This window comes from Bufo gargarizans, chromosome 5 (genome assembly GCF_014858855.1).
Source record: "Bufo gargarizans isolate SCDJY-AF-19 chromosome 5, ASM1485885v1, whole genome shotgun sequence".
NCBI classification, from domain to species: domain Eukaryota; kingdom Metazoa; phylum Chordata; class Amphibia; order Anura; family Bufonidae; genus Bufo; species Bufo gargarizans.
This window is the reverse complement of record NC_058084.1, coordinates 288,387,051-288,408,172: the sequence shown is the minus strand read 5'-3', so window position 1 is coordinate 288,408,172 and position 21,122 is coordinate 288,387,051. Positions and strand designations below refer to the sequence as shown.

The following is a 21,122-nucleotide window of genomic DNA, read 5'->3' as shown; positions in this document are numbered from 1 at the left end:
TTAAAAAAATGCAGTGGATTCCTAGTTATGAGTTTTCATATTCTTGAGATCACTCCCATCGCCTCCTCCCATCCCTCTCACCAATGAGGTGACTGCCATGTATCTGTAATAAAACCACTGCTCAGAAAGGCAGCAATAAGTGAAGTGAGCAATCCCCCCCCCCCCCTGAATACAGTGGGCTCATGTCAATAAGTTTGCTATATTCTTTTCAATGGAAAAAATTGCAAAAATAAATTCTCTCCCCCTTGTTTGGTATCACAGCATTCATAATGACCCACACTACTCAAATTATCATGTATGCTGTAAAAAGAAATACAACAAAAAATGCCAAAATTGTTGCTTTTTGCTCAGTTGCCACAAAAAAAGGTAATAATAGGCGATCAAAAAGTGTTATTTACGCCAAAATGATATCAATGAAAACTACAAGTTGTCCCACAAAAATCAAGCCCTCATTCAGCTCCATAGAAAGAAAAATAAAAAAGTTATGGCTTTAGAGGAGCAAAGTTCTTGAAAATTTGATTTGGCTGCTTTGCCAAATTTTGCAAAAAAATTTGCTTTGCAACAAAATACTTAATCACAAAGCGCATTTCTTTGTAAGTAGTGGGTGCAATGAAAGGGAATGGCGATTGTGAAGCTCCCCATCATTGTAACATTCAGATGCCACGTTTGTCGTTGATCACGGCATCTGACAAAAATATTAAGGCCTATAATAAAAAATAAAATAAATCATACTTTCCACCATTTATTTGATTGCAAAGAGCCCACTGATGCCATATTGATTGAAGATCCAGAGCGAAATCTTGTGCAGCCTGTAATGATGCCATCACATTGGCCCATGTGGTGAAGTCATACATCACTGTGCACAAGATTTTGTGCGGAATCTTCATTCAAGATGGTGGCGGCGGGCTCCTTGCACTGAAATGGATGGGGTGAGTATCACTTTTTTACCCCATTTCAAGGAAAATTGTTTTGTTGCCATTAGTGCTGAGCGAACCCGAACTGTAAAGTTCGGGTCCATACCGAACTTTGCGAGTTTGGATACCCGGACCCGAACCCGAAATTTGCTGGAAAAGTTGGGGTTCGAGTTCAGTGTTTGGGCATTAAATAAAGATTTTGAAAGGCTGCAGGGCAGCCAATCAACAAGCTTTTAAGCTGTGGCAGGTACATTTTGTGACCCAGCCTCTATACAAGCTGGATCACATGTAGCACAACCCATCAGCTCTGAGTAATACAGGGCAGGAAGCAGGCAGCTGAAGCGAGGGAGAGTGTTAGGAATATCATCTGGCTACTTATTCTATGGGTGACTTATAGTAATTTTTTTTGTGGGCGCTATACACCAGCTTTGTACCCCTGACACAGAAATTTAATAGTTAATCTGGCTGTTAATTCTGTGGGTGACCTATAGCGATCTTTTGTGGGTGCAATGCACCATCTTTGTACCCTTGACACAGAAATATAATAATTAAAGGGGTTGTCCGATTTGACTGAGGGTCACATGACCTGTGATGTCAGCTTCTCTTACTGCTCTGATAAAGTTTGTTTACAAGCCTGTAAATGAGACATCACTGTGCTGGCCACACCCCCCTTCACTGCCATCTGCTCTCTCTCTCCTAAGATTCTTAACCCCTTCAGCTACACAGACTGGGTAGCTGCAGCAGTGAGGAGACAATGCTAGGCACAGGATCTGACAGACTAGAGAGAGCATTGCACAAGAAGGTAGGGGGAAGATCCTGTGTGTATTAGCAGTGTCATTATACAAGTGGGACTTGTAGTTCTACACTTACAAGTTGCTGTTGATTCTCCCAGCACTCAGGGCAGCTCTTGTATCCACTCCCTTAGCAGTGTCATTATAGAACTTGGAATTATAGTCCTACACATACAACATGCTGCAGAGTCTCCCAGCAGGCAGACATGTCACTCAGGGCAGCTCTTGTATCCATTCCCTTAGCAGTGTCATTATAGAGCTGGAACTTGTAGTCCTACACATACAATATGCTGCAGAGTCTCCCAGCAGGCAGTCATGTCACTCAGGGCAGCTCTTGTATCCACTCCCTTAGCAGTGTCATTATACAGCTGGAACTTGTAGTTCTACACATATAACATGCTTCAGAGTCTCCCAGCAGGCAGGCATGTCACTCAGGGCAGCTCTTGTATTCACTCCCTTAGAAGTGTCATTATACAGCTGGGACTTGTAGTCCTACACATACAAAATGCTGCAGAGTCTCCCAGCACTCGGGGCGGCTCTTGTATCCACTCCCTTAGCAGTGCCATTATACAGCTGGGACTTGTAGTCCTACACATACAACATACTGCTGAGTCTCCCAGCAGGCAGACATGTCACCCAGGGCAGCTCTTGTATCCACTCCCTTAGCAGTGCAGGGGGAGGGGCAGAGATTGTTTTTATTGCATGTAAACAAAGGGCCAGTAAAGAACCAGGGAAATTAGGAAATATATATATATATTTATTTATTTTTTTACATAAAAGTTGCTTAGCTCAGTGCTGGAGAGACTGTGTGAGCAGCAGCAGGCAATAGTGGAGTTTCAGCAGCAGCACACACGGGTGAGTCGCTCTGTGGAACAGCACCACTTCACCACCAACTAATGCAAAACCGTGTTCACAGCACGGTGGCACCCAAAGCAGCTTATGAACATCAATGGAGTGTGGCTGGGGGGGGATACAGAGGACACAAACGATACACCTAACACAGAGGACAGTTTGTCGTTGCCTCTAGGCAGCCTGGTCCACATGAGCGACTACATGCTGCAGTGCCTGCACAATGACCGCCAAGTTGCCCACATTCTAACCAGTGCTGATTACTGGGTGGCCACCCTGCTGGATCCCCGTTACAAGGACAACGTGCTTAATTCCGTCACTTCAGCATGATCGGAAGATATGTGATTACAAGCACACGCTGGTAGACAGTGGCGTAACTAGAGTGTTATGGGCCCCAGTGCAAACTTTGGATCGGGGCCCCCCCCCCCCCCATTTATACAAAGAAGCGGCAGAATTTCTTACTAAGGGCTCTTTCCCGTGCGGCTAGTCCGCTGCGTGAATGAGAGCCAAGCCCCATTCCGGACAGCAGAGACAGCTCCGTGCCTCTCTGTGACCTTTTTACTACAAAATCACAATGAGATAAAGTTGTCACCGTGATTTTGTAGCAAAACGATCACAGAGAGGCAAAGAGCATTATCAGTCATGTTACTGCTCCGTGTCTCTGCTGTCCGGAGCGGGGCTTGGCTTTCTTTCACACAGCAGTTTAGCCACACGGGATCCGCTCGTGTTAAAGAGCCCTAAGCCCAATGCATGGCTACACTCACCCAGTCCTAATAAAATCTGGTCCTACCTCATCCAGGGTGTCTCTGGCGTCGGCGTGATGTCCGCTGGATCCAGAACAAGGTTCCTGTGGTGATAGAGAAAAAAAGAATAATCACATAAGGAAGGGATGGTGACTGCCCCTATGAAACTACCAGCAGGGGGCGCTGTGCTGGCCTGGTAGACTGAGCTATGCCAATGTATAGCAGGGTAATTTAGGACATTTCCCCTAAGTGCAACCACACAGTACTAATGTCTACATTGTGGCCCCTCACAGTACTAATGCCCACCTTGTGGCCTTTCACAGTAATTAAGCCCACCTTGTGGTCCCTTCACAAAAGTTATGTCCTTCTTGTGGCCCCTCACAGCAGTTATGCCTACCTTTGTTCCTGTCACAGTAGTTATGCCCAGATATGTGTCCCTCACAGTAGTTATGCCAAATATGTGCCCCCTCACAGTAGTTATGCCAAATATGTGCCCCCTCATGGTATTTATGCCAGATATGTGCCCCCTCAAAGTAGTTATGCCCAGATAAGTTCCCCCTCACAGTGGATATGCCCAGATATGTGCCCGCTCACAGGGGTTTGCCCAGATATGTGCCCGCTCACAGTGGTTATGCCCAGATATGTGCCCCTCACAGTGGATATGGCCAGATATGTTACCCCTCACAGTAGTTATGCCAGATTATGTGCCCCTCACAGTAGTTATGACCAGATATGTGCCCCCCTACAGTGGTTATGCCAGATTATGTGCCCCTCACATTAAATATGCCCACATATGTGCCCCTCACAGTGGTTATGCTAGATTATGTGCCCCCCTCACAGTAGTTGATATATGTGCCCCCTCATAGTTATGCCTTTATATGTGCCCCCCTCACAGTAGTTATGACATATTAGGTGCCCCCTCAGTAGAGATGCCCACTTTTGTGCCCCCTCACTCTAGTTGTGCCCATCAACCCCCTTCCCCTTTGCCCCCAGTCTGCAGTGTTAGGAAAAGAAAATAAAAAAACACATACTTACCCTCTTCCCTGGTGTTGCGCTGCCACACTCACATGGCACTGCTGGCTGTGCTGAAGGCAGTTTCCCGGGCCTTCAGAGCTCCTCCCACAGCCAGCAGCGCCTGCTTCACTGATGATCTGGATACAGCCTGGCAGTGACAAGAAATGCCGGGCGGACTGTATGTGAGTGAGTGAGTGCGCGCGTCCCCCCCTCTTCCTCCTCCCCCCCTCTGCGCAAACCTCCCCCACCTTGCTTCATATTAAACATGCATAGGCGTGCGCAGCCTATTGCATTAGGGTGTGCACCATAAAGTACAAACACACACGCCCGTATATATATATATATATTATATACATACACACACAGGCCAGGCCTCAGCCTAGCGTTGCTGTGACTCGCCTCTGCGCAGTGGCGACTCTAGGAACAATATATAGGGGGCACAGTCAAAACTGGGGGGGGGGGCACTAATAATTTTCACCACTTAATCATACCACTGAAAAAAACAAAATAAGTATATATAAATAAGATTACAAAATACGAGTATTGCTGTACGCAGAGATACCTTTTTATTGTACCAACCTAATACTTAAAAGACAAGCTTTCAAGAGTTTTCCTTTCTTCCTCGGTATTGCTTCAGACCTGAGAAAGAGAGAAACACTCTCCAAAACTTTTCTTTATAGTTTAAAGCAGTTTCAGCACTATAATAAAATAATTTACTTACAAAAAAAGCTATTCAGTCGTCTGCTGCGCCGTCCTCTGCTTCCTTCCGCGGATCTTCCCCTCCTTTCAGTCTCTCCTCAGTGCGCAGGTGCACTGTTATGGGGGGATCTGTGGATGACGCACTGTTATGGGGGGGATCTGTGGATGACGCACTGTTATGGGGGGGATCTGTGGATGACGCACTGTTATGGGGGGGATCTGTGGATGACGCACTGTTATGGGGGGATCTGTGGATGACGCACTGTTATGGGGGGATCTGTGGATGACGCACTGTTATGGGAGGATCTGTGGATGACGCACTGTTATGGGAGGATCTGTGGATGACGCACTGTTATGGGAGGATCTGTGGATGACGCACTGTTATGGGAGGATCTGTGGATGACGCACTGTTATGGGAGGATCTGTGGATGACGCACTGTTATGGGAGGATCTGTGGATGACGCACTGTTATGGGAGGATCTGTGGATGACGCACTGTTATGGGGGGATCTGTGGATGACGCACTGTTATGGGGGGATCTGTGGATGACGCACTGTTATGGGGGGATCTGTGGATGACGCACTGTTATGGGGGGATCTGTGGATGACGCACTGTTATGGGGGGATCTGTGGATGACACACTGTTATGGGGGGATCTGTGGATGACGCACTGTTATGGGGGGGATCTGTGGATGACGCACTGTTATGGGGGGGGATCTGTGGATGACGCACTGTTATGGGGGGGATCTGTGGATGACGCACTGTTATGGGGGGATCTGTGGATGACGCACTGTTATGGGGGGATCTGTGGATGACGCACTGTTATGGGAGGATCTGTGGATGACGCACTGTTATGGGAGGATCTGTGGATGACGCACTGTTATGGGAGGATCTGTGGATGACGCACTGTTATGGGAGGATCTGTGGATGACGCACTGTTATGGGAGGATCTGTGGATGACGCACTGTTATGGGAGGATCTGTGGATGACGCACTGTTATGGGAGGATCTGTGGATGACGCACTGTTATGGGAGGATCTGTGGATGACGCACTGTTATGGGAGGATCTGTGGATGACGCACTGTTATGGGAGGATCTGTGGATGACGCACTGTTATGGGGGATCTGTGGATGACGCACTGTTATGGGGGGATCTGTGGATGACGCACTGTTATGGGAGGATCTGTGGATGACGCACTGTTATGGGAGGATCTGTGGATGACGCACTGTTATGGGAGGATCTGTGGATGACGCACTGTTATGGGAGGATCTGTGGATGACGCACTGTTATGGGAGGATCTGTGGATGACGCACTGTTATGGGAGGATCTGTGGATGACGCACTGTTATGGGGGATCTGTGAATTATGCACTGTTATGGGGGGATCTGTGAATAATGCACTGTTATGGGGGGATCTGTGGATGACGCACTGTTATGGGAGGATCTGTGGATGACGCACTGTTATGGGGGGATCTGTAGCTGATACACTGTTATGGGGTGATTTGTAGATGATGCACTGTTATGGGGGATCTGTGGATGACGCACTGTTATGGGGGGATCTGTGGATGACGCACTGTTATGGGGGATCTGTGGATGGCACACTGTTATGGGGGATCTGTGGATGGCACACTGTTATGGGGGATCTGTGGATGGCACACTGTTATGGGGGATCTGTGGATGGCACACTGTTATGGGGGATCTGTGGATGGCACACTGTTATGGGGGATCTGTGGATGACACACTGTTATGGAGGACCTGTTGATGATATATGACTGAGAAGGGCTATCAGGGGACATTATACAGGTGGTAATATAACTGAGGGGTATCAGGGTAAATAATACAGGGGGTAATATAACTAAGGGTTATCAGGGTACATTATACAGGGGTAATATAACTGAGGAGGGCTATCAAGGAGATTATACACAGGTATAATGTCCCCTGATAGCCCTCCTCAGTTATATTACCCGTGTATAATAATATCCCCTGATACCCCTTAGTTATATTACCCCCTGTATTATTTACCCTGATACCCCTCAGTTATATTACCCCCTGTATAATGTCCCCTGATAGCCCTTAGTTATATTCCCCCTGTATAATAATGTATAATTTAACCTGATACCCCTCAGTTATATTATATAACTGAGGGGTATCATGGTACATTATACTGGGGTAATATAACTGAGGGGTAGCTATCAGGGTACATTATACAGTGGTAATATAACTGAGGAGGGCTATCAAGACATAATACAGGGGTGAGGGGTAAGATAAGTTATATTACCCCTGTATAATGCCTGATAGTAGCCTAGCCCTCCTCAGTTATATTACCCCTCATGTTACCCTGATAACCCTAGTTATATTGCCCCCTGTATAATTTACCCTGATACCACTCAGATATATTATATAACTGAGGGGTATCAGGGTAATACAGGGGACAATAGAGAAGGCATAGCACTGTGGGACAGGGGGGTACAATGGAACATACTTATTTTTTATATGCCCTCACCTCACCAGCTAGCAGGCGCGCGAGGCTCAGGCACACAGATGCAGCGTGACGTGACGTCAACTCCTCCTGCGCCGCACAGCATGACCCGTACTGCTCCCTCTCTGCGTCAGCTGGGTCCAGGACTCCGCCCCCCTATGTGAATACTAGCCGCCGCCCGCCGGCAGCTCACAGCCAGGTATTGTAGATTAATTTATGTGCGGTGGGCGGCGGCAGCCAGCATAACAGACAGGGGACTAGGGCAGTGAGCACGGAGGTGACGAACCTATTAGGGTGTGCCCAGGCACACCCCGTGCGCACGCCTATGTAAACATGTAATGGAGCGCCCTGATGGGGGCCCGGCATTGTCACTGTACTTCATGCTGGGCCCCGTCACAGCGCTTCATTACATGTTAGTACAGCGGGCCCCTCCCCCCGCCGGGCCCGGTCGCAGTCGCACTCCCTGCGACCGCGATCGTTACGCCCCTGCTGGTAGACCCGCTGCTGATGGCATTCACACCTGACAGCGGGTGCTCAGTGGAAGCACAATGCGAAGGCAAAATAGCTGGGGCACCTCCAGCACCTCAGAAGGGAGGGTTAGCATGGCCGAAATGTGGAAAAGCTTTGTCAGCACGCCACAACAACCACCAGCTGACAATGGCTAATTGTCTTAGCAGGAAGCAGCATTTCAGCAACATGGTGGAACAGTACGCGTGCACATGCCTACACGTACTGACTGATGGGTCTGTCCCATTCATCTTCTGGGTCTCCAAATTTGGCACATGACCTGAGCTTACCCTTTATGCCTTGAAGGTGCTGGCCTGCCCTGCAGCAAGTGTATTGTCCGAACGTGTGTTTAGCATGGCAGGGGGGGCGGGGTAATGTTTGCTGCTGATCTGACCTTCTAAAACATTAGGGGTGAGGGTCTGCTGCTGATCTGACCATCTAAAACATTAGGAGCAAAGGCCGGCTGTTGATCTGACCATCTAAAAAATTAGGGTTGAGGGTCTGCTGCTGAGCTGACCATCTTAAACATTATGGACGAGGGCCTGCTGGTGACCCTCTAAAACATTTGGGGTGAGGGTCTGCTGCTAAGCTGACCCTCAAAAACATTAGGAGCGAGGGAAGCCTAATAAGCATGTTGATATGATGGAGGAGGAGGAGGAGGAGAAAAGGAAGATTGAACCCCATACACTTTTTTGTGGTGGAAGGGGTGCATGGGAATACAGTGTATTCAATACACCATAAAAGCCACATTTAAAATGCCTTTATGTTCAGCCGCTTTATGGAGTAAAGATTTGATAAGAGTCAACCTGTCAGCATTTTCAGTTGACAGTTGATGTGCTCATCAGTTATTATGCCCCCAGCAGCACTAAATATCCGCTCTGACAAAGCGCTGGCGGCAGGGCAGGTCAGCACCTCGTAGAGCGCCAATTCGTGCCATGTGTCCAGCTTGGGCACCCAATAGTTGTAAAGCACAGAGGGGTCATTGAGGACGCTGACACAGTCTGCTACATACTCCTTCATCATCTTACAAAACTTTTCTCTCCTTGTGACACTAGGCCACGCATCAGGGTGAGGGTGCCTGCGGGATGTCATGAAACTGTCCCAGGCCATCAAGAGTGTTGCCTTGCCTCTGTTGGAACTGCTGCGTGTTCCCCTCATCTCCCCTCCTTGGTTGCCCAAGGAACTACGTACTCTTTCGCCAGTGTTGTCAGCTTGAAATTTTTGGAGCAATTTTTCCACAAGGACCTTTTTGTATTGCACCATTTTGATAGTCCACCATAGGAATGAGAGATGAGAAGTTCTCTTTGGTGGGGGTTGAGAAGGGTGAACAACCAGTAATCCGTGTTGGCCAAAATGCTTATAACGCGAGGGTCATGGGAAAGGCAACATAACATAAAGTCAGCCATGTATGCCAGAGTCCCCAAAAGACAAGACTTCGCTGTCCTCATCAGGAGGATGACTTTCAATCTCCTCAACCTCTTCCTCCTCTTCGACCCATCAACGTTGAACAGATGGAAAAAATCTGCTGTGGGTACTACCCTCTGTAGAGGAGGAAACCGTCTCCTGCTCCTCCTCCACCTTCTCATCATCATCCAATTTGCACTGAGAAGACGAACGGAGGGTGGTCTGGCTATCACCACTGTGTACTATCTTCCCTATTTCCACCTTTTCCACATGCAAAGCATGCGCCTTCATTGTGAGCAGAGAGTGTTTCAGTAGACACAGAAGTGGGATAGTTACGCTGCTAATAGTGGCATCGCCGCTCACCATCTGTGTTGATTCCTCAAAGTTGCATAAAACCTCACAGAGATCAGACATCAATGCCCACTCGTCGCTTGTGAAGAGCGGAAGCTGACTGGAAAGGCAACGACCATGTTGCAGCTGGTATTTCACTACTGCCCTCTGCTGCTCGCAAAGCCTGGCCAACATGTGGAACGTGGAGTTCCAGCGTGGGCTCACGTCACATAACAGTCAGTAAGCTGGCAATTGAAAGTGCTGCTGCAGAGTTGCCACACCGGTGGCAACTGTACTGCGGATGACTTTCGGAAATGAGCACACACGCTGTGCACCTTCACCAGTAGCTCAAGCAAATTGGGGTAGGTCTTGAGAAACCGCTGAACCACTAAGGCCTCTTTCACACGGTGCATGTGAGGGCCGGATAGGAGGCGGGTGCGTTGCGGGAAAATGTGTGATCTTTCCGCGTGAGTGCAAAGCATTTTAATGCGTTTTGCACGTGCACGAGAAAAATCGGCATGTTTGGACCCAGATCTGAACCCAGACTTCTTCACAAAGGTTCTGGTTTGGGTTAGGTGTTTGTGTAGATTTTATTATTCTCCCTTATAACATGGTTATAACGGAAAATAATAGCATTCTTAATAGAGAATGCTAAGTAAATTAGGGATGGAGGGGTTAAAAAAAAAATATATATATCTTAAACTCACCTCATCCACAAGTGGATGAGGTGAGATTGATTTATTTATATATATATTTTTTAACCCCTTTATCCCTGATTTACTAAGCATTCTGTATTGAAGGGGTTGTCCGGGTTCAGAGCTGAACCTGGACATACCCTTATTTTCACCCAGGCAGCCCCCCTGAGGCTAGTATTGGAGCATCTCATGATCCGCTGCACTCCCTTGCACTGTGCTAAATTGCACAGGGCAAGGTCTCTTTTGTTTTCAATAACACACTGCCGGGCGGAAACTTCCGGCCGGCAGTGTGTTCGGTGACATCACTGGCTCAGATGGGCGGGCTTTAGCGCTGCCCTAGCTGTTTTACTGGCTAGGGCAGTGCTAAATCCTTCCCATCAGTGCCCGTGACGTCACTGGGCTTCCTGGCACCCCCATGGAGAGCCCAGGTATGTCACCGGATCTCCAAAAAATGCCTTTGCCCTGCACGATTTGGCGCAGGGCAAAGGAGAGCATTGGAGCATGAACTTCTCCAATGCTTAAGTCAGGGGGGCTGCCGGGGTGAAAATGGAGGTTGTCCGGGTTCAGCTCTGAACCGGGACAACCCCTTTAAGAATGCTATTATTTTCCCTTATAACCATGTTATAAGGGAAATTTATAAAGATCGGGTCCTCATTCCAATCGTCACCTAGCATTTATGCTTGAAAATCGCACCGCATCCTCACTTGCTTGCGGATGCTTGCGATTTTCACGCATCCCCATTCAATTCTATGGGGCCTGCGTTGTGTGAAAAACGCACAATATAGAGCATGCTGCGATTTTCCACACAACGCACAAGTGATGTGTGAAATTCACCGCTCATGTGCACAGCCCCATAGAAATGAATGGGTCTGGATTCAGTGCGGGTGCAATGCGTTCACCTCACGCATTGCACCCGCGTGGAAAACTCGCCCGTGTGAACGAGGCCTAAGTTGAAGACTTGGGCTAGGCATGGTATGTACAGTGAAGAATAGAAGTATTCTCCAACTTAGAAATCATGGAGGAGTCTGAAATTCACATTGTAGATGCATTCCCACTCTGAGAGACAGAATAAAAACTTAAATAAAATCAGGAAATCACATTGTATGATTTTTAAAGAATGTATTTGTCTTGCACTGCTGAACATAAGTATTTGAACACCTTAGAAAATCAGTTTTAATATTTGGTACAGAAGCCTTTATTTGCAATAACAGAGCTCAAACGTTTCTTGTAGTTCTTGACCAGGTTTGCACACACTGCAGCACAGGAATTTTGGCGCACTCCTCCACACAAATCTACTCTAGGCTGTTGCTGAGCAGCAAGGAATTTCAGCTCCCTCCAAAGATGTTCTATTGGATTTAGGTCTGGAGACTGGCTAGGCCACTCCAGAACCTTGATATACTTCTTACAGAGACACTCCTGGGTTATCCTGGCTGTGTGCTTTGGGTCTTTGTCATGTTGGAAGACCCAACCACAACCCATCTTCAATGCTTTGACTGAGGAAAGGAGGTTGTTGCTCAAAATCTCACAATAAATGGCCCAATTCATCCTCTCCTTAATACACTGCAGTTTTCCTGTCCCCTTCGCAGAAAAGCACCCCCATGCTTCACAGTAGGGATGGTGTTCTTGGTATGCAACTCATGCTTCTTTTTCCTCCAAACATGACGAGTGAAGTTTAGACCAAAAAGTTCTACTTTGGTCTCATCTGACCACATGACTTTCTCCTATGCCTCCCCTGGATCATCCAGATGGTCACTGGCAAACTTCAGATGGGCCTGGACATGTGATGACTTGAGCAGGGGAACCTTCCATGCAATGCATGATTTGAAACCATGACGGCATAGTGTTCTACTGACAGTGACCTTTGAAGCTGTGGTCCCAGCTCTCTTCATGTCATTGACCAGCTCCTCCCTTGTAGTTCTGGGCTGATTCCTCACCTTTCTTATCATCAGTGATACCCCACGAGGTGAGATCTTGCATAGAGCCCCAGTCCAAGGGAGACTGACAGTTGTCTTTAGCCTCTTCCATTTTCTAACAATTGCTCCAAAAGTTGATCTTTTTCCACCAACCTGCTTTTCAATTTCCCCATAGCCCTTTCCAGCCTTGTGGAGGTCCACAATTTTGTCTCTGGTGTCTTTTGACAGCTCTTTGGTCTTGCCCATGGTAGTAGTTGGCATCTGACTGACTGTGGACAAGTGTCTTTAAAAAGCTCAGACAGGTGCTACTAAGTTAGATTAACCACCTCCGGACCGCCTAACGCACATGTGCGTTCCGGAGGTGGCAGCGCTGCGCACAGTCACGCATATACGCGTCATCTCGCGAGACGCGAGATGACGCGAATATGCGCGCGCGCATGCGCAGTTCGCGCCGGCATTTCACACAGCAGTATTTCGTCAGCAACCTGCCAGCCAATGATCGTGGCTGGCAGGTTGCTGATTTTTAAAAATCCAATCAAAGTGCCAGATAGCAGATCATATTAGTAAATATGATCTGTTATATGGCTGCCTGCTCCTCTGCTGGTTCTTTTCGTCGGTTGGATCCAGCAGAGGAGCAGGCTTCACAGTGAGTACACCAAACACTACACTATAGCCCCTGATCACCCCCCTGAACCCCAATTAACCCTTTGATCACCCCTTTGATCACCCCTGTCAATCACAAGTGAAAAGAAAAAAGTGATCAGTGCAAACTGTCACTTTTTTTTTCACTGTTATTGACCGTTAGGTTTTAGGTATAGTTTAGGTCCCTTGGTTAGGTAGTTAGCGATCAGTTAGCGCCCAGCCCACCGCACCGCAGTCCGTTATTCGCTGATTAGCGTATCGCTAATCATCATTTGTACTTTTATAGTATCTGGAAGTGATCAAAACTGATCACGGTCAGATCTATAATTGTATTAGTGTCACTTTAGTTCACCCTCCACCCAAAACGCAGTGTTTGCCCGATCAGGCCTGATCGGTCGCCCACACGTGCGTTCGCCCACACCCGCCCCACCGCAGTGACAAAAAAAAAAAAATTTTTTTGATCACTGCACATTCACTTTACACGCACTGCGGCGATAAAAAAATTAGTTTTGATATTTTTTATCAACCGCAGCGGCCTCCGGTACTTCGCTAGCCTCCCCTTTGTAAGACAGGCTTGATTTTTTTTTCTTGGGTAGTCTCAGGGAATACCCCTAAATTTAGTTGCCCACATGTCTAACAGGGGGTATTCCTCTGAAGAGGCCTACAGGCTTCTGACCCAGTCGGATGAGGAGTGGGAACCCTCATCTGATGAATCCAGCGGGTCAGAATACGAACCTGTAGAAAGCAGTGGCTCTCTGACCCAAAGTTCGGACGAGGAGGCTGAGGTCCCTGATACCACCAGGCGTACCCGGCCCCATGTCGCTAGACCGCAGGTTGCGCAGGATCCGCTTCAAGAGCAGCAGAGTGGGGCTGGTGCTGTCGGATTACGTGGTGAGGCATACACCAGCAGCCACCGCAAAGACGTGCCCGTAGAGCCCCTAGAATCCCAGAGGTGCTGGCAAACCCTGATTGGCAGTCCCCAACTTCAGCCGCACCTGTAGTTTTCCCTTTCACTGCCCAGTCTGGAGTTCGGGTTGAGACGGCTCAGATCGGTTCGGCCCTGGGATTTTTTGAGCTGTTCTTGACTGCGGAGCTTTTAGACATAGTTGTGGCCGAAACAAACAGGTATGCCACACAATTTATCACCGCTAACCCGGGAAGCTTTTATGCCCAGCCTTCCCGGTGGAAACCAGTCCAAGTTTCCGAACTTAAAACTTTTCTGGGCCTCCTCCTCAACATGGGCCTGACAAAAAAGCATGAATTGCGGTCATATTGGTCCACGAACCCGATTCATCACATGCCCATGTTCTCTGCTGCCATGTCCAGGGCACGTTTTGAGGCCATCCTGCGGTTCCTGCACTTTAGTGACAACACCGCCTCCCGTCCCAGGGGCCACCCTGCTTTTGACCGGCTCCACAAAATTCGGCCCCTCATAGACCATTTCAACCAGAAATTTGCAGATATTTATACCCCAGAGCAAAACATCTGCATAGACGAGTCCCTGATACATTTTACCGGGCGCCTTGGCTTCAAACAATACATCCCAAGCAAGCGCGCCCGGTATGGGGTCAAATTGTATAAGCTCTGTGAAAGGGCCACAGGCTATACCCACAAATTTCGGGTCTATGAGGGAAAAGATCAGACCCTGGAGCCGGTCGGTTGCCCTGACTACCTGGGGAGCAGTGGGAAGACAGTTTGGGACTTGGTGTCACCCTTATTCGGCAAGGGGTACCATCTTTATGTGGACAATTTTTACACAAGTGTGGCCCTCTTTAGGCATTTGTTTCTAGAACGGATTGGCGCCTGTGGTACCGCGCGAACTAGTCGCGCGGGCTTCCCCCAACGGCTCGTTACCACCCGTCTTGCAAGGGGGCAGAGGGCCGCACTGTGTAACTGAAGAACTGCTCGCGGTGAAATGGAGAGACAAGCGTGACGTTTACATGCTCTCCTCCATTCACGCAGACACGACAATACAAATTGAGCGAGCAACCCGTATCATTGAAAAGCCCCTCTCAGTCCACGACTATAACCTCCACATGGGAGGGGTCGACTTCAATGACCAGATGTTGTCTCCGTATTTAGTTTCCCGACGCACCAGACGCTGGTATAAGAAGGTGTCTGTATATTTAATTCAATTGGCTCTGTACAATAGTTTTGTTCTCTACAGTAAGGCTGGGAGAACTGGATCCTTCCTCAAATTTCAGGAAGAGATCATCGAGAACCTCCTGTATCCAGGAGGTTCCGTGGCCCCAACCACCAGTGTAGTTAGCCGTCTACACGAGCGACATTTCCCCAATGTCGTTCCTGGTACCTCAACCCAACAGTCACCCCGAAAAAGATGTCGTGTCTGTAGCAGGAGTGGAATAAGGCGTGACACCCGCTATTTCTGTCCTGACTGTCCGGACCACCCTGCCCTATGCTTTGGAGAGTGTTTCCGGAAGTACCACTCACAGGTACACTATTAGCATAGGGATCATCTCACCAGGACAGGCACACAGGGCTATTAGGGCCCATTCACTCACTGCTGCTGCAAACGTCTCCTTTCACATGGGACAAAGTGCATAACGCACTTCGCCACATCTTTGGGCAATTTGCGCTTTGCACATTGACCCATGGGGAAGGAGAGGTTTGTTCTATAAAGGTAAAAAAAAAAAAACACACCAGTAAGCAAACACGTTAATGTTCAGTTAAAAAAGTTAAAGTTTATATGTTCTGTTGCAAAGTTAATAAAATTATAGCGTTGCGGCCTGGTTTTTTCTTTTTCTTTTTTTTTTCTTTTTTTACCTTCCAGGTGGACCAACCGATTGACTAGCTGCAGCACCGATGTGCATTCTGACAGAAGCATTGCACTGCTGTCAGATTACATGCAAGTCGGTGTATGCGGCGCTGCAAGACGGGATTTTCTCCTCTGCAGTGACAGATACGTTTGCCGAGGCATACGAGCTGAGGAGGAGGCGGCGTTCCTATGCTTTGGCAAGCACTTTGTATATATATATATATATATATAAAAAAATAAAAATAAATCCCGGCAATGATTTATTCATCCACATCGATTGATGTGAATGGAGAAATCTGGTTTGCCAGGGCATACGAGCTAAGTGGGTATGGATGTAGGGCGGAGCTCCTATGTCCTGGCAGACGCCTTTCCCCTCCATTTTTTTTTTTTGGCAGAGATTTTTTCATCCACATTGATCGATGCGAATGAAGAAATCTGTGCCGTTCATTTTTTTCTTTCAGCCCAGAGGCTAAACGGAAAAAAAAATCTCATTACCTGTATGCTCAATATAAGGAGAATAGCAGAAACTCCTAATGCTGGCCATACATGTAATGATTGCGGAGACCCTCAAATGCCAGGGCAGTACAAACACCCCACAACTGACCCCATTTTGGAATGAAGACACCCCAAGGTATTTGCTGAGGGGCATATTGAGTCCATGAAAGATTTAAATTTTTGTCCTAAGTTAGCGGAAAGTGAGACTTTGTGAGAAAATAAATAAATAATCAATTTCCGCTAACTTATGCAAAAAAAATAAAAATTCTATGAACTTGCCAGGCCCCTCATTGGATACCTTGGGGTGTCTTCTTTCCAAAGTGGGGTCACATGTGGGGTATTTATACTGCCCTGGCTTTTTAGGGGCCCTAAAGCGTGAGAAGAAGTCTGGGATCCAAATGTCTAAAAATGCCCTCCTAAAAGGAATTTGGGCCCCTTTGCGCATCTAGGCTGCAAAAAAGTGTCACACATCTGGTATCGCCGTACTCAGGAGAAGTTGGGGAATGTGTTTCGGGGTGTCATTTTACATATACCCATGCTGGGTGAGAAAAATATCTTGGTCAAATGCCAACTTTGTATAAAAAAATGGGAAAAGTTGTCTTTTGCCAAGATATTTCTCTCACCCAGCATGGGTATATGTAAAATGACACCCCAAAACACATTCCCCAACTTCTCCTGAGTACGGCGATACCAGATGTGTCACACTTTTTTGCTGCCAAGGTGGGCAAAGGGGCACATATTCCAAAGTGCACCTTTCAGATTTCACCGGTCATTTTTTACAGATTTTGATTGCAAAGTACTTCTCACACATTTGGGCCCCTAAATTGCCAGGGCAGTATAACTATGCCACAAGTGACCCCATTTTGGAAAGAAGACACCCCAATGTATTCCGTGAGGGGCATGGCGAGTTCCTAGAATTTTTTATTTTTTGTCGCAAGTTAGTGGAATACGAGACTTTGTAAGGAAAAAAGAGAAAAAAAAAAATCATCATTTTCCGCTAACTTGTGACAAAAAATAAAAAAATTCTAGGAACTCGCCATGCCCCTCACGGAATACCTTGGGGTGTCTTCTTTCCAAAATGGGGTCACTTGTGGCGTAGTTATACTGCCCTGGCAATTTAGGGGCCCAAATGTGTGAGAAGTACCTTGCAATCAAAATGTGTAAAAAATGGCCTGCAAAATCTGAAAGGTGCACTTTGGAATATGTGCCCCTTTGCCCACCTTGGCAGCAGAAAAGTGTGACACATCTGGTATCGCCGTACTCAGGAGAAGTTGGGGAATGTGTTTTGGGGTGTCATTTTACATATACCCATGCTGGATGAGAGAAATATCTTGGCAAAAGACAACTTTTCCCATTTTTTTATACAAAGTTGGCATTTGACCAAGATATTTTTCTCACCCAGCATGGGTATATGTAAAATGACACCCCAAAACACATTCCCCAACTTCTCCTGAGTACGGCGATACCAGATGTGTCACACTTTTTTGCTGCCAAGGTGGGCAAAGGGGCACATATTCCAAAGTGCACCTTTTGGATTTCACCGGTCATTTTTTACACATTTTGATTGCAAAGTTCTTCTCACACATTTGGGCCCCTAAATTGCCAGGGCAGTATAACTACCCCACAAGTGACCCCATTTTGGAAAGAAGACACCCCAAGGTATTCCGTGAGGGGCATGGCGAGTTCCTAGAATTTTTTATTTTTTGTCGCAAGTTAGTGGAATATGAGACTTTGTAAGAAAAAAATAAAAATAAAAATCATCATCATTTTCCGCTAACTTGTGACAAAAAATAAAAAGTTCTATGAACTCACTATGCCCATCAGCGAATACCTTAGGGTGTCTACTTTCCGAAATGGGGTCATTTGTGGGGGTTTTCTACTGTTTGGGCATTGTAGAACCTCAGGAATCATGACAGGTGCTCAGAAAGTCAGAGCTGTTTCAAAAAGCGGAAATTCACATTTTTGTACCATAGTTTGTAAATGCTATAACTTTTACCCAAACCATTTTTTTTTTTGCCCAAACATTTTTTTTTTATCAAAGACATGTAGAACAATAAATTTGGTGAAAAATTTATATATGGATGTCGTTTTTTTTGCAAAATTTTACAGCTGAAAGTGAAAAATGTCATTTTTTTGCAAAAAAATCGTTACATTTTGATTAATAACAAAAAAAGTAAAAATGCCAGCAGCAATGAAATACCACCAAATGAAAGCTCTATTAGTGAGAAGAAAAGGAGGTAAAATTCATTTGTATGGTAAGTTGCATGACCGAGCGATAAACGGTGAAAGTAGTGTAGTGCCGAAGTGTAAAAAGTGCTCTGGTCATGAAGGGGGTTTCACCTAGCGGGGCTGAAGTGGTTAATGAGTGGATTAGAGGTGGACTTTTTAACAGTAACAGGTCTTTGAGAGCCAGAATTCTTGCTGTTTCTCAGGTGTTCAAATACTTATGTTCAGCAGTGTAAGACAAATAAATTCTTTAAAAATCATACAATGTGACTTCCTGATTTTTAAAAAAATTTTTTATCCTATCTCTCAGAGTGGGAATGCACCTACAATGTGAATTTTAGACCCCTCCATGATTTCTAAGTAAGAGAACTTGAAAACTTTCAAATACTTCTGTTCCTCACTGTATGTGAGCTTACCGAGTTCCAAAGCCGCCACCAAGTTAGGCCATTGTCAGCTCTGCGGCGGTGTGCTGCTTGTCACCTAAGCAAATAAGTTTCAGCTAGGCCTGTTGCCGCTTCCCCACTGCAGTGCTACACTGCTTTCAGCTCCTGACTGATGGCTGACTGGTGCTGCAAGATGAGAATTCAGAGGTGGAAGTGAAGGAGGAGGTGGAGAAGGAGAAAGGGGGGTTGCAGCCACTAATGTAGGTTGTGGTGGAAATCCTGAAGGATGTAGGGCCCGCAATCCTTGGCATCGGTAGCACTTGTGCCATCCCGGAGTTCGACTCGCTCACGGCCTCCACAATGTTCTCCTAGTGTGCCGTCAGGGAAATGTAGATTCCCTGGCCACAAGCACTTGTCCATGTGTCAGTCGTTTAGTGGACCTTCCCAATAACTGTGTTGGTCAGGGCACGGGTGATGTTACAGGACACATGCTGGTGTAAGGCAGAGACAGCACACCAGGAAAAATAGCGGTGGCTGGGGACTGAGTGACTAGGGACGGCCACCGCCATCAGGATGCGGAAAGCCTCAGTGTCCACAAGCCTAAATGGCAACATTTCCAGGGCCAGCAAGGAAAGGTGCGCATTTAGTGCTATGGCCTGTGGGTCGTTAGGTATTTGCGCTTTCGTTCAAAGGCCTGGGGTATGGACATCTTTATGCTGTGCTGGGACACAGAAGTGTATGTGGTAGATGATGGTGCTTGCGAAGGTCCAGGTGCATGGCGGGAAGTATCCGGGCCTGCGTCTTGGGGATTGGCCAGCACATAACATAGGGGAAGAGGAGGTAGTGGTGTGACCCGCAGACACTGATTGTGGACCCAGGCGTTCAGCCCACCTATTAGGGTTTTTTGATGCCATGTGGCGGATCATGCTGTTGGTGGTGAGGTTGTTTGTGTTTATCCCCCTGCTCATTTTGGTATGGCACAGGTTGCAAATGACAATTCTTTTTTCCTCCACACTTTCCTAAAAAAAGCGCCAGACTGCGGAACACCTACCCCTTGGCAAGGGAGATTGCCGCAAGGGGGTGCTTTGGGGATCAGTTGCTGGCCTCTTTGGTGTGGCCCTCCTTCTCCTTTTTGCCACCCCACTGCCTTTTCCAGCCTGTCGGGGTGCTGCGGATCCCTCCCCCTCTGTACTGATGTCCTCGCTCAGCTTGCCTCCTTCCCAGGTTGGGTCAGTGATTTAATCGTCCACCACATACTCTTCCAATTCCTGACTCTGGCCATCCTCCTGACTTGTTGACCTAACAAGAACCTCACTTATTGACAACTGTGTCTCATCCTCATCATGAACCTCTTGAGACACTAATTGCGGTTGACTTATTAGCAGCTCTGTCTCATCATCATCATCCACCTCATGAAACACTAATTGCTGTTCCCCACCATCATCTTTTTCTGATTGTGGATTCTCAAGAGTTTGGGAATCAGTGCACAAGATCTCCTCATGTCCCTCTTCAAGCGGGCTTGGCGAGAGGGCCAAATCAAGGAATGTCGATGAAATGAGCTCCTCGGAATATCCGAGTGTGGGATCACTTGTTTACCAAGACTCTCCATGGTGGGAGTAAGGAGTATCAGGGTGAGGATTCTGTTGACCAGTAGTGATGAGGGGCCGGGGCAATATTCAAATTTGCGATATTTTGCAAATATTTGGTAGAATATTCGTCATATATTTGCAAATTCGAGATTATTTTCTTGATCGCAAAAATTTGGCAATGTAATATTTGTGCAATGCGCGCAAAATACAGGCGTGGGTCACTATAGCTACATTTTTTAAGCTGCTAGTAGTTTCCTGAGACTGGAGAAAATGGTTGGCATGGCTGAACATTACAATAGCTTTATATGCAAATAAAGTGCTCCATTATATTTGCGATTGCAAAATCGGCACTAATGATGCAAATATTTTGGCACAATACGTGCAATTTCACATTTTAACAGGTCTGTCTACTAATTAGTGATTGGTGCACTAAGTATTGTTGCGAACTTGTGACATCACAGCACTATGTATGTATGTATCTAGCATAGATATATACATACATACAGCACTATGAAAGCAGACACACAGGAAAGCAGAGAGCACAGCAATAACACTGCTGTCTCTCTCAGATCTGCAAAATACTGCATACAAGGGCTGCTGGGGAGGTTCTTCTATAGTAAGGAGTAGGCAACGTTCCTATTGGTTGCTAGGGATGTTGCTAAGCTCAGACAAAGACAA

The 21,122-nt window shown here is 47.0% G+C and overlaps 1 protein-coding gene across 1 annotated transcript in view; it reads left to right on the top strand.

Moving 5' to 3' along the window:
• Positions 1–21,122, top strand: part of LOC122938867 (cadherin-12-like) — a 159,752-nt gene that overhangs the window by 21,877 nt on the left and 116,753 nt on the right. The window lies entirely within an intron of this gene.